Genomic DNA, 11506 nt, shown 5'->3' with positions numbered 1-11506 from the left:
TCACATCTGTATTTTTGTGCCTGGCATAAAACAGGAAAGGAATGAGGATTTCACTGAGCACCTACTTTGTGCAGGCCACTGTTATGAAGGTCATCACAAGGAATCTTGACAACAACCCATGACATGGTATTGTCTCATTTTTACAAGTAAGGAAACTGAAGCCTCAGGGGAAGAGATGATTTCAAAGAACTTCAGAGCAAAGAATCTTTGACTAGAGTGAAGTAGACCCCCGAAGTTTCCTGGGAGAGGTAGAGCTTGAGTTGGGCTTAAAAAACGGTGAGGATTCTGACAAACACACAAGACAAAGAGAGAACTAGAGCATACCGGGCAGCTGGGACTGAGATAACGGAAGGCCGGGAGGCAGGAAAGCCCAGGAAGTGATTGGCAAGACTAACTAGGCGGTTTAGCAGAGCATTTGAGGAATGCTTAGACAAATGGCCTGGTTGGGGGTGACTCACACCTGTAATCCCAGCACTTTGGAAGGCCAAGGCAGGAGGACTGCTTGAGCTCAGGAGTTTGAGACCAGCCTGGAAAACATAAGTAGACTCTCTCTCTATTTAAGAAGGGAAGGGAAGGGGAGGGGAGGGGAGGGGAGGAGTGGGGAGAGGAGGGGAGGGGAGGGGATGGGAGGAGTAGGGGAGGGAGGGGGAGGGAGGGGGAGAGAGGGGGAGGGAGGGGGAGGGGGAGAGGAGGGGGAGGGGAGGAACTGCCCCTTTCACCAGGAGCAGAAAGCCGGGAATGGAACACCAAGCCTGCCGCAGACTTGGGGTGTTTCTGAGCAAGCTAGGCAGTGTTCCGGAGGGGGAAGCCCTCGTGGACAACCTCCCTGTCAAAAACCCTTCCCAGGAACTTGATTGGCCAGCGAGAGAGACCCTATGACCTCAGGCTCCAGAGATGGCTCTGCAAAGCAAACCCACCATGACTACTGGTCAGTGACTCACTTATCCCAGGAGCCCACCCCAGGGCTGAGCGCTCCTGCACTCGGCCTCCCTCAGCCCTTGCTCCGGTCTCTCTGCAGCTGGGGTGAGTGTTCCAGTGAAGGAAGTGTGTGGAGCACACAGGCCTAGTGCTCATGTTCCTGCCCACGTGTGCATGAGCACACGCATGTGGGGCCTGTGTGTCTCTTTCTCTGAGACCCACTCGAGATCTGCACGCGGCCCAGGCCCCTCCCAGACTGCTGCAGCCAGATGCACCTTGAGCTCCACCCACCATCCCAGGAAGACATGCCCCTGCTGAATTCAGAGAATGCTCCAGGAGGACTCAGGACATGAGGACCATTCACGAGCCCAGTGATTGATGCAGAGCACCTGCCTCGCATCCACTCCAAACTAACCCGAAGGTAAGAGACAGAGGAAGACCCCAGATGACTGCAATTTGGGGACACCTCCAACTCATGCTCACTGCACTTGTTCCAAAATGATCAGAGGAGAGATTTGGCGCATGCTCTGGCCTCACTGGCTCTCATCACCATCGTCTCTGCCCCTCGAGGGTGTCTAAGCACCATTGCCTTCAGCCCCCTCACCCTTAGAACTGACTGCCATAGGACTAACTGCTGAGTCTTCAAGTCAAGGGGGTCTGGGGGCCTTATGGAGAGGGCAGAGCTGCCTAGAGAGCCCCTTGACCCAAGACACCCCCATTGCACTTGGGAGGAAAGGCAGGGCTGGGGACGGAGGCACTGTGGGGGCTCTTTCTATTTGGCAGGAGCTGCAGCCACGCACGCCGTAGCCACAGCACACAGCACACATCCTCTGTCTCACAGTGATTGAAGATTTTGCCAAACCACCGGTCAGACAGATTTCCCCCCGAGCCCCACATTAATTGGTTTTTGGATTCTGCAACCCAAGCACAAGCTCCAAGCTCACTGCTGAGCTCAAATTCCTGGGTGTCCAAAGGACTTAGATGTGGAGGCCATGACGCTGAAGCCAAAACTGTCAGACACCTGGGCTGTGTATGCCTCTGCAGTGAGCCTGGGAAAGCCGCTCTGGGGATTGCACCCTCGGTGCCAGGGCTAGGGAGCCTCTGGCTCAGGGAGGCCTTCAGGGATAGGCGTTCAGCCAGCTGCCTGGGTAGGTCCCTAATGAGCGGATGTGTTCCAGGCTCTCTGCCCAAGGGGCAGCTGCACCTGGGCTGGAGAGCCTAGACTCCCTGGGGCTCTGTAGCCTCTGTCCCCCTCAGCCTGGCCCAACAGCCCCTCATCCTGTTAGAGGAGGGCACAGCTGCCTGCAGCCCCTCCTTCCCCATCTCTGCCTCACTCATCTTCCTTGAGGAAGATTCGATCAGAGATTTTAGTTACATTTTCCTACACCATGCCTGGAACATAGTAGGTGCTCAATAAATGCAACTTTTCCTGAGTGATTGGTGAGGAAAAGCTGGATGCAGGATCAGGCTGCCTGTGAAGCCTGGCCTGCGGCTTGTCAGCTGTCCCAGCCTCAGGGTCCTCACACGCAGATGTGCACACAGTAACAGCACTTCTCGCCTGCAACAGTGCCTGGTTCACACTGTATGCCAGTTAAGTGATCCGTATTATTATTTTAACTTAAGAGAGGAATCCAGCTGTGTTCAAATGAGAGTTTGGGATAAAATAAAAGCTAGAATCTAGCCTTGCAGGTGGGGACATGGAACCTGGGTCTCCACCCTGACCCCTGCTGCCCACCCTCTCACATGCCATCTAGAGATGGCACTCCTCATGTAATGCTGCAGGAGGTGCTCCACTGGCACGAAGGGGGTGGGCTCTTAGCACAGACCCAAACAGTAGGTGACTTTTCACACTCCCATCTCCAAAGCTGCGTGCAAAACACGTATCTTGACAGGGGTTAGAACCCAGCTTCCAGGGCCGGGCGTGGTGGGTTATGCCTACAATCCCAGCACTTTGGGAGGCTGAGGTGGGTCGATCACTTGAGGTCAGGAGTTCAAGACCAGCCTGGCCAACATGGTGAAATCCCATCTCTACTAAAAATACAAAAGTTAATTGGGCATGGTGGCAGGCATCTGTAGTCCCAGCTACTTGGGAGGCTGAGGCAGAAGAATCACTTGAACCCGGGCAGTGGAGGTTGCAGTTAGCCAAGATTGTGACATTGCACTTCAGCCTAGGCGACAAGAGTGAAACTCCATCTCAAAAAAAAAAAAAAAGAACCCAGCTTCCAGAACGCCTCTTTCTAATCCAAGAAAGAAAGAGAGCAGATCAGATGCCGAAGCATTGCCAGGGTTCATGGGAAGTCTGCAGAACCAGTGGGTAAAGATCCAAGATGGCCAGACTGCTGTAACAGCACCCCTCTCTAAACAGGAGAGCACCCGACCCCAGCATCAGCAATCCTGTACATGGCCAGTCCCACAGCAGCCCTGCCACTGGGTCCTGGCATCACCCCACTTTACAGCCAAAGGACAGAGGGCACAATGACCAGGCTGTTTGCCTAAGACCCTACAGCCAGTTGGCAGCAGAGGTGAGATTCTGCCCAGGGCTGCCCTGCATAAAGTCCAGGCTCGAAATCACAACTCTACACTGCAAACGGAGAATCCACCCACATGGCACTAAGCCAGGAAGCAGCCCTGCCAGGGGACAGAGGGCAGGGCAAGAAAACTGGGGCCACTCAGTGGTGCGCCAAGGGCCAGGAGAAGGGGCTACCGCTGTGCCCTTCACCGGCCTTGCTCGGGGTATCAGGTTTCAGTGACACCAACACCTGCTGTGGGTGCCCAGAAGTCAGACTCTCCGCCAGTGCCCACCGCTCCTGTCCTCACCACGTTCAGGTGGAAGGACGAAGGAAAGAAACAAAGCTGGGATCACTGCCGGGTTCCTACATGAGAGATGAGGACAGAACAGCAGCTACGGCGGAGCCTGCTCTGGAAATACAAAAAATAGTACATTTTACATTCTATTTATGTAAATATATTTATATATTTACGAAACCAGATAACATATCAATATATTTATGTAAGTATATGTGTATAAATTATATATATTTATATAAATGTGTAAATATGTAATTTATATAAATAATGTAAATATGTAACGTATATACATATATTCATATAAATATATAATTTATGTAATGTGAATATGTAACATATAAATATATAATGTAAATACATTTATAGTTATCTATACTTATACAAATTATATAAATGTTTATAAATTGCTATTTATATAAATATATTTATATAAATTGTGTTCACATAAATATATAATTTTACATAATTATAACCACCATATAAATTAAAAAACAAAATACTGCCATACACCAGGAATCCCTTTCACGTGTCCCCACTCATAATCCCTCAATGTCCCCCAAAAGATAACCACAATCATGACTTTATGTAAATCACTTATTTGCTTTGTTTTGTGGCTTTCCCACCTACGTATGCATCAACAATTTTATATATATATATATACACACAAATATACAAAAAAAAAAACCTTTGGTGCTGTTCACACAAAAACTTGAATTCCAATGCTGACCCAGGCCACAATAAAGGGAGAAAAACCAGCAGTTCAGGAGTTGAGGGGAAGCCACCCCATCACCTCCTGCCAGCCAGGCCACTCCCCTCACCTGGCTTGCTACCCCTGGTGGCTGTGATTCGTGAGTACCCGGGTTTCGGGGGTGCTGGTGAACTGCCCGCCTGGCACCCTATCCAACAGCTACTCCCTGGCACTGCCTAAATCATCCCATCAAAAAGCGGTTCTGATCCTCACCTCTCTGTTCACCCAGGGGCAATACATTTTTTAGTGGCTAGAAGTTGGTTATTTACTGCTATGGTTGGAAGCTTTGTGTCCCCTCGAAAGGGAAGTGTTGAAATCCTAACCTCCCAGTGACGGCGTGAGAAGGCGGGGCCTTGGCAAGTGGGCAGATCATAAGGGCTCCACTCTCATGAAAGGGACAAGTGCCTTTATAAAAGAGGCGCGAAGAGCTCTCTTGCCCCTTCTGTCAAAGGAGGTTGCAATGAGAAGACACCATCCACAAACCCGAAGGCGGGTCCCTACCAGATGCCAAATCTGCCAGCACCTGCATCCTGGACTTCCAGCCTCCAAAACTGTTGATAAATAAATGTTTGCTGTTTAAGCCACCAGTTTGTAGTATTTTGTTATTGCAGCCTGACTTGACCAGGATATTTAGAAAATAATTATTTAAAAAGAACTTTTCTTTTTTTCTTTTGAGATGGAGTCTCTCTCTGTCACCCACGCTGGAGTGCAATGGCGCAATGTCGGCTCACTGCAATCTCCGCCTCCTGGGTTCAAGCAGTTCTCCTGCCTCAGTCTCCAAGTAGCTGGGATTACAGGCATGTGCCACCACACTTGGCTAATTTTTGTATATTTAGTAGAGATGGGGTTTCACCACATTGGCCAGGCTGGTCTCAAACTCCTGACATTGTGATCTGCCTGCCTTGGCCTCCCAAAGGGCTGGGATTACAGGCCTGAGCCACCGCGCCCAGCCGAAAAAGAACTTCTAAAAGCAGACATTTGACAGAGCACCAGCGTGGATGAACATTCTTTCTGTCCCATCCCTGCACTGTGGTGGAGACAGGCGGCGCTGCATGGGGATGCCTGGGCCAGGCACTTGGCCCTTCTGATCCTCAGTCTCCCCGTAACAGGAGCAAATCTCTCCCCCAACCCCACACTACACGGAGGGTAGCACTTCTCACTATCTTCATTGCCACTGATACTGTCATTCTGTTTAACACTGAAAACAATTTTTTGAAGCCCCTTTCAGACCAAAAGAAAAAATTTGGCCCTCTATTTACTTCGAAATGTGTTCCTGGTTTTTTGTTAATAATAATTAAAAAAAAAAACCAACACCCCCTCCCTGACCAGATTGTTCCTGAAGTTCCCTTTTGCTGTAGCACCAATAGTCGCAAACCACTTCCACTCTTACTGAGATTGTTTTTTTCGAGATGGAGTTTCACTCCATCTGGAGTGCAATGGCCTGATCTCGGCTCACTGCAACCTCCACCTCCCAGGTTCAAGTGATTCTTCTGCCTCAGCCTCCCAAGCAGCTGGGATTACAGGCATGTGCCACCACACTTGGCTAATTTTTATATTTTTAGTAGAAATGGGGTTTCACCATGTTGGCCAGGCTGGTCTCAAACTCCTGACCTCAGGTGATTAGCTCGCCTCAGCCTCCCAACATCTGGGATTGCTGGTATGAGCCACTGCGCCAGGCTCTTGCTGAGGTTTTGAAAGCACCCCCTTAGAAACCATCAGGGAGAACCTCTTCCTTCAATCCCCTGCTCTGTAAGAGCACTGAGTTCAAGAGATGACCTGTCTTCATGGGGGAAATTTAGTAACCCTGGATCTGCAACAGGAATTCACTATGTGAACAGCAATTCACCACCCCAAATACCTCCCAGATAAAGCTGGGAAACTCATGGCTATTTGGGGCAATCTGGAAAGAATCTCAGTGACAGTAAATAATTTTTAAGTTCTTACAAGATAAAAAAATGTAAGACCAGCAGGAACTCCAAGGGGTTTCATTTTCTTTTTAGGTGGAAGCGGCCACATGAGAAGGGACTGCTTATCAACGTTTCAATCGTGTAGCAGATCTCCAGCCTCAGAGGCGTATTTTCAGTTTCGATTCAGCTGATAAGTGGGGAGAAAGCACCCCAGGTCTTGGAAGTTAGCTTTTCCCTCTTCGCAGGCAACCTCCAGAGCAGGGCAGTGGGCAGTTGCTAGAGATTGATTTCTCCACTTAGTTGTCTCCGCTTGCGGCTTCCTCCCACGAGTGGGGACCAGGAGAAACCCCTGTCTCTGATGAAGGCAGAGGATGAACAATGAACCAGACCCACGCTGCTCAGCACATCTGATGGGGCCAGAAACACAGCCTGCAAAGGTTGAGAAAGCCTCTCCGGGGTCATCTAGTTGTGTGGGTGTGAAGACCTGGCTGTACTTGGAATCATCTGGGAAGATTTACAAATATGGATTCTGAGTCTCACCCCCAAGGATTCTGACTTGGTGAGTCGGGGATGAGGCCTGGGAATCTGCAACTGTGTAGCCAGCAGTGCTCCACTTGGACCTGCCTGGCCCCCTTAATTTATAAGCAGAACTAGCCCCAGGGTGGAGAATGAATTAGGTGCTTGTCACCTGGTTACATAATTTAAGGTGTCCTTAGTTATGCCCAGCTGACTCCAGCACAGACGTCCCCAGTCATTCTCCTCTCCAGCAGCACGGGGTCGGGCGTGGGAGGGGAGTACACACCCATGCGGGCATCTATTGAATGTGCCAGGCCTGTCTCTCTATTATCTCACCTCTATCCTGTGAAGTAGATTTTATTATCCCCAGTTTACAGATGAGAAAACTTAGACTCAGAGAGGCTGAGTCATTTGGTCAAGGACACAGAGTTGCTGAAATGACAAGGCCAGCTTTGAACCCAGGTGGTCCCTCCTTTGGCCCATGTTTAACTACACCAGGGCGCCCTCTCGGCAGTGGTCTCCTCGGGGTTCTGTTGCAGCCTGGAGCACAAGCTTTTCCCCTGATCGTTGCCAGATAGCTTATTTCCGATGCTTTTTTTCTGGTTTTTAGTTGACTTTTCATTGTATTCAGCCCAGTGACCTCTGGTCCTCTCTTCTGCTCTTTCAGGGTTCAGTGTTTTGTGTTTGTGCACCTTGACTGCATAGAACAGGGGCCACAGGGGACAGGGGCCACAGGGTATCGCTTCCCTCCCTGGGGCCTGGCACCTAGCAGGCACTAGCAGGCAATCTGGCCATAGTAGCTGAGTGATGAGTGAACCACTTGGAGGCTGCACGTGGGCCCAGGCTTTTAGGTCTATCTCCCCTAGAGGCAGCTGTGAAAACACACAAAGCAACACCCTGAGGCAGCAACGGGTCCAGCATGGGAGTCTGAGGAGCAGAGAGAAGCTGCGGTGGCCACAGGAGCCCAGTGGCAGTGAGGTGAAGCCAGGGAGATGGGCCAAGGCCGGTCAGCCAGGGCCATAAAGCGAATGGATTTCGTCCTGAGAAGCCAGCTTTGACAGGGGAGGGCCGTGCTCCTGCGGCCCCGGGGTCACCAGGCTGTGCTGCCTCCTGTACTGCCAGATGCCCCTTCAGTCAGGAGCCCCACACTGTCCACGGGGTAACTCCAGGCCCTAGCATGCTGTGCCATGCACAGGCATTTATTGTTTTGCTGCTTTGCAGCAAAAAATGGAAGAATGAAAGGCAACCTAGAGTGAAATCAGATTACGATTTTACAACGTCTGTGACTCAGGAAGCACATCTTTGTCCCCTTGGAATTTATGACAAAGCCAGGTGAGAGCTGGGTTGAAAATGACCTTTGTCCAAGAAAAAAATGTTTTGTTGAGTAAATTAAGAGTGCGGATGAGACTGGGGAAAAAGCTTAAATTGTACATGAAAACTGTTTTTAAGACATTTTAGTAATGTCAGCTTAGTACAATTGACACCTGGATTGCCTAATTCCAGAATTCAGGAAGCTCCCCACTCACCTCCACAAAAAATTAGTTTGAATTTATTATATTTAATTATATTTGAATGCCTCAAATTGAACGATCCCAATGCCTACTGTGTTGTTCATAACATCTGAAGCATGTGATCTGACTCCAGAAAGCCTCTACCTCGGCATGTGCACGCTCACAAACATGTCAAAACCGGCCCTATTTTTAGTTGACCTTTGAGATTATACGGGCTTATACCTGAGTCTGCCTTTGATTTCAGCCTCTTTAATTTGAATCCTTCAACCCTGTGGAGTTTTCTAAATAAGCTCTGCCAGCTGCTATCAATACAGGCAGACTCACACCCCAACTCGGGGTGGCACTGACTCCATTGCCTCAAAGATAAAACAGAAAACAGAAAAAAAAAAAAGGCCGGTGCGGTGGCTCACACCTGTAATCCCAACACTTTGGGAGGCCGAAGCTGGAGATCACCTGAGGTCAGGCGTTTGAGACCAACGCGGCCAAGATGGTGAAACCCTGTCTCTACTGAAAATACCGAAATTAGCTGGGCGTAGTGGTGCATCTGTAGTCCCAGCTACTCAGGAGGCTGAGGCAGGAGAATCACTTGAATTCAGGAGGTGGAGGTTGCAATGAGCCAAGATCGGGCCACTGCACTCCAGCTTGGGCAACAGAGTAAGACTCCATCTCCAAAGAAAAGAGAGAGAGAGAGAAAAGAAATCAACCTCTAAAGACACTAGGCTTTATGTATCAAGGGTCTTTAGCCTACAGAAGTCCCCGCTTATCCGTAGGGGATCTATTCCAAGACCCCCAGTAGATGCCTGAAGCCACAGATAGTACCAAACCGTGCATACACTATGTATATACCTGAGCATACAGACCTACCATAGAGTTTAATTTGTTAATCAGGTACAGTACTCTTGTGCTTTGGAGCCATTAAGTCAAACAAGGGTGACCTGAACAGAAACACAGCAATGTGGTGACAGCTGATGTGACTGCCTAAGTGACTGAAGGGCAGGGAGCAGGCCCAGTGTGGGGACGATGGACAAAGAGAAGGGTCACGTCCCAGGCTAGATGGAGCAAGACTGTGTCACACTACTCAGAATGGAGTGCCATTTAAAATTGGTGAGTTATTTCTGGAATTTTCTATTTAATATTTTCAAACCTCGGTGTACTGCAGGTAAATGAAAACTCAGAAAGTGAAACCGCAGGTAAGGGGGGAACTACTGTATTCAACCCTTCACCATGGCAAGGCTATTTCCGAGAATCTACCCTAAAAAACAATGTGGATGCAAAGAAGCCATGTGTGAGAAAGAGCACAGTCTCTTCATTTCATAAAAGAATGGAAATAATGGGGCCAGGCGTGGTGGCTCATGCCTGTAATTCTAGTACTTTGGGAGGCCAAGGCGGGCAGATCACAAGGTCAGGAGTTTGAGACCAGCCTGGCCAATATGGTGAAACCCTATTTCTACTAAAAATACAAAAATTAGCTGGGTGTAGTGGTGGGTGCCTGTAATCCCAGCTACTCGGGAGGCTGAGGCAGGAGAATCGCTTGAACCTGGGAGGCCGAGGTTGCAGTCAGTGGAGATCGCACCACTGCACTCCAGCCTGGGCCATAGAGCAAGACTCCGTCTCCAAAACAAAACAAACAAACAAAAAAAGAATGAAAATAAATACACAAGAGAATGAGTGAGTAAAGTATTGGACTTCCCTTAACGTAATATCGTGGGGTCACTGAAAAGATGCTCATAGTGTTTCTATCTATGGCATTTCAGCACATTTAAGACACTTGATTAGAAAACACACCACCATTTCACATACCTTTAAAGAAGAAAATACCCAGAATGGGTTATCTAATAAAGGACATCTAAGTGAAGTTGGGATCCTAAAGGTGTATTTCTTTGGTGTGAGGGGAATGATAAGCAGCCTCGTCAGGCAGAAAGAGCCCGTGAGGAAATCTCCGTGTCCCAACCATGGACCCAGATGCAGGCAGGGAGCAGAACCGCCCCTGAGGACGTGCACAAGCCAGTACTCACACTGGTTTGAGTCTGAATTTGCACTAAGATATGATCTGGAAATACCCCAAGTAAAGGCTGTAACTGAATTTAAGTTTAATTTCAGGTTATCTCAAGTTGGCAGTGCCCCAGGTGACTGGCAGAATGAATACAACCTCCTGTGGAAAGAGCTGAATTCTAACAGCGGCTGACAGTGCCTGTAACACAGCCGCTGCAGAGTGCAAGATCCAGAGATGTTACAATGTGAAAATAAGGGAATCTTAGAATTAGCCTTAAGCAAAAAAGCAGAATAAAATGGTACGTGGATGATGACAGGACATCTCTTTGCAGAGCAGACCAACTGGAAGGAAAAACACAGGAAAATGTTCACCGCGATTTTCTGCAGGTGGTAAAGAGTACAGCATTTTCTTTCTTTAGAAGAGTCTGCATTTTCCAGGTTTTGCTAAAGTGACCATGGAAGAAAAGGAGAAATAAAACAAGGTTGAAGCCAGTGAGAGGAGAATGACTTTAGGTGGGGTGGTCAGGGAGGTGACCCTGAAGGAGGTGACCCCTGAACTGAGAAGGGACCAGCACAGAAGCCACCTTTAGAGTTCACTGCTACGTCTGTATCCTGAAGATGCTTGATACATATTTGCTAAATTCATACATGGGTTAAGGAAGGAAAAAGCTGCTAAAACAGGAACCTAGGTCTCAAGGGGTCCCAGCAGATTCTGGCTCTTCAGGGAGCCATTCTCACTGGACTGAGCCGATAAACAGGGCCAGGCCAACAGCAGGGCCCTGTGGAAGGTCTGCAGCTGCGGGGTTAGAGGACCACGGTTGTGGTCTTGGGCCTGTTTCCCCATCTGTCAAAGGAGGTTAGTGCTGTGCCACCTCAGTCTCTGAAGTGAGCTCCAGATGATACAGTGCTTTGAAATATTAAGCCACGTGCGAGCCTGAAGGGCTGTCATGCTCCAGGAGGTCCTCGTGCGAGCCCAGCAGCACCTTCCTGTAACTCTGGGACCTGTGAGCTTCATACAAGCTGCTTTGTCTCAGGGAGGTGCCCGTGCTCTGTGGCTCAGCCCACGGGAAATACCACATCAGCTCCTGCCTTCCTGCCCGCATGCA

General features: G+C 49.3%; 1 long non-coding RNA gene across 1 annotated transcript; it reads left to right on the top strand.

Annotated features, from left to right (window-relative positions):
* The first annotated feature begins 6513 nt into the window (after window positions 1–6513).
* LOC110567719 (uncharacterized) lies at window positions 6514–11144 on the top strand. The gene is made up of 3 exons (XR_002478067.2): window positions 6514–6940; window positions 9297–9512; window positions 10509–11144. It is a non-coding gene; the product is annotated as an uncharacterized LOC110567719 (long non-coding RNA).
* Window positions 11145–11506: the final 362 nt, after the last annotated feature.

This window comes from Aotus nancymaae, unplaced genomic scaffold (genome assembly GCF_030222135.1).
Source record: "Aotus nancymaae isolate 86718 unplaced genomic scaffold, 86718_ANA_hifiasm-v0.15.2.pri h1tg000029l, whole genome shotgun sequence".
In the NCBI taxonomy this organism is placed as follows: Eukaryota; Metazoa; Chordata; class Mammalia; order Primates; family Aotidae; genus Aotus; species Aotus nancymaae.
Note: the sequence above shows the minus strand (reverse complement) of the source record. Positions and strands in the feature narration are given on the sequence as shown.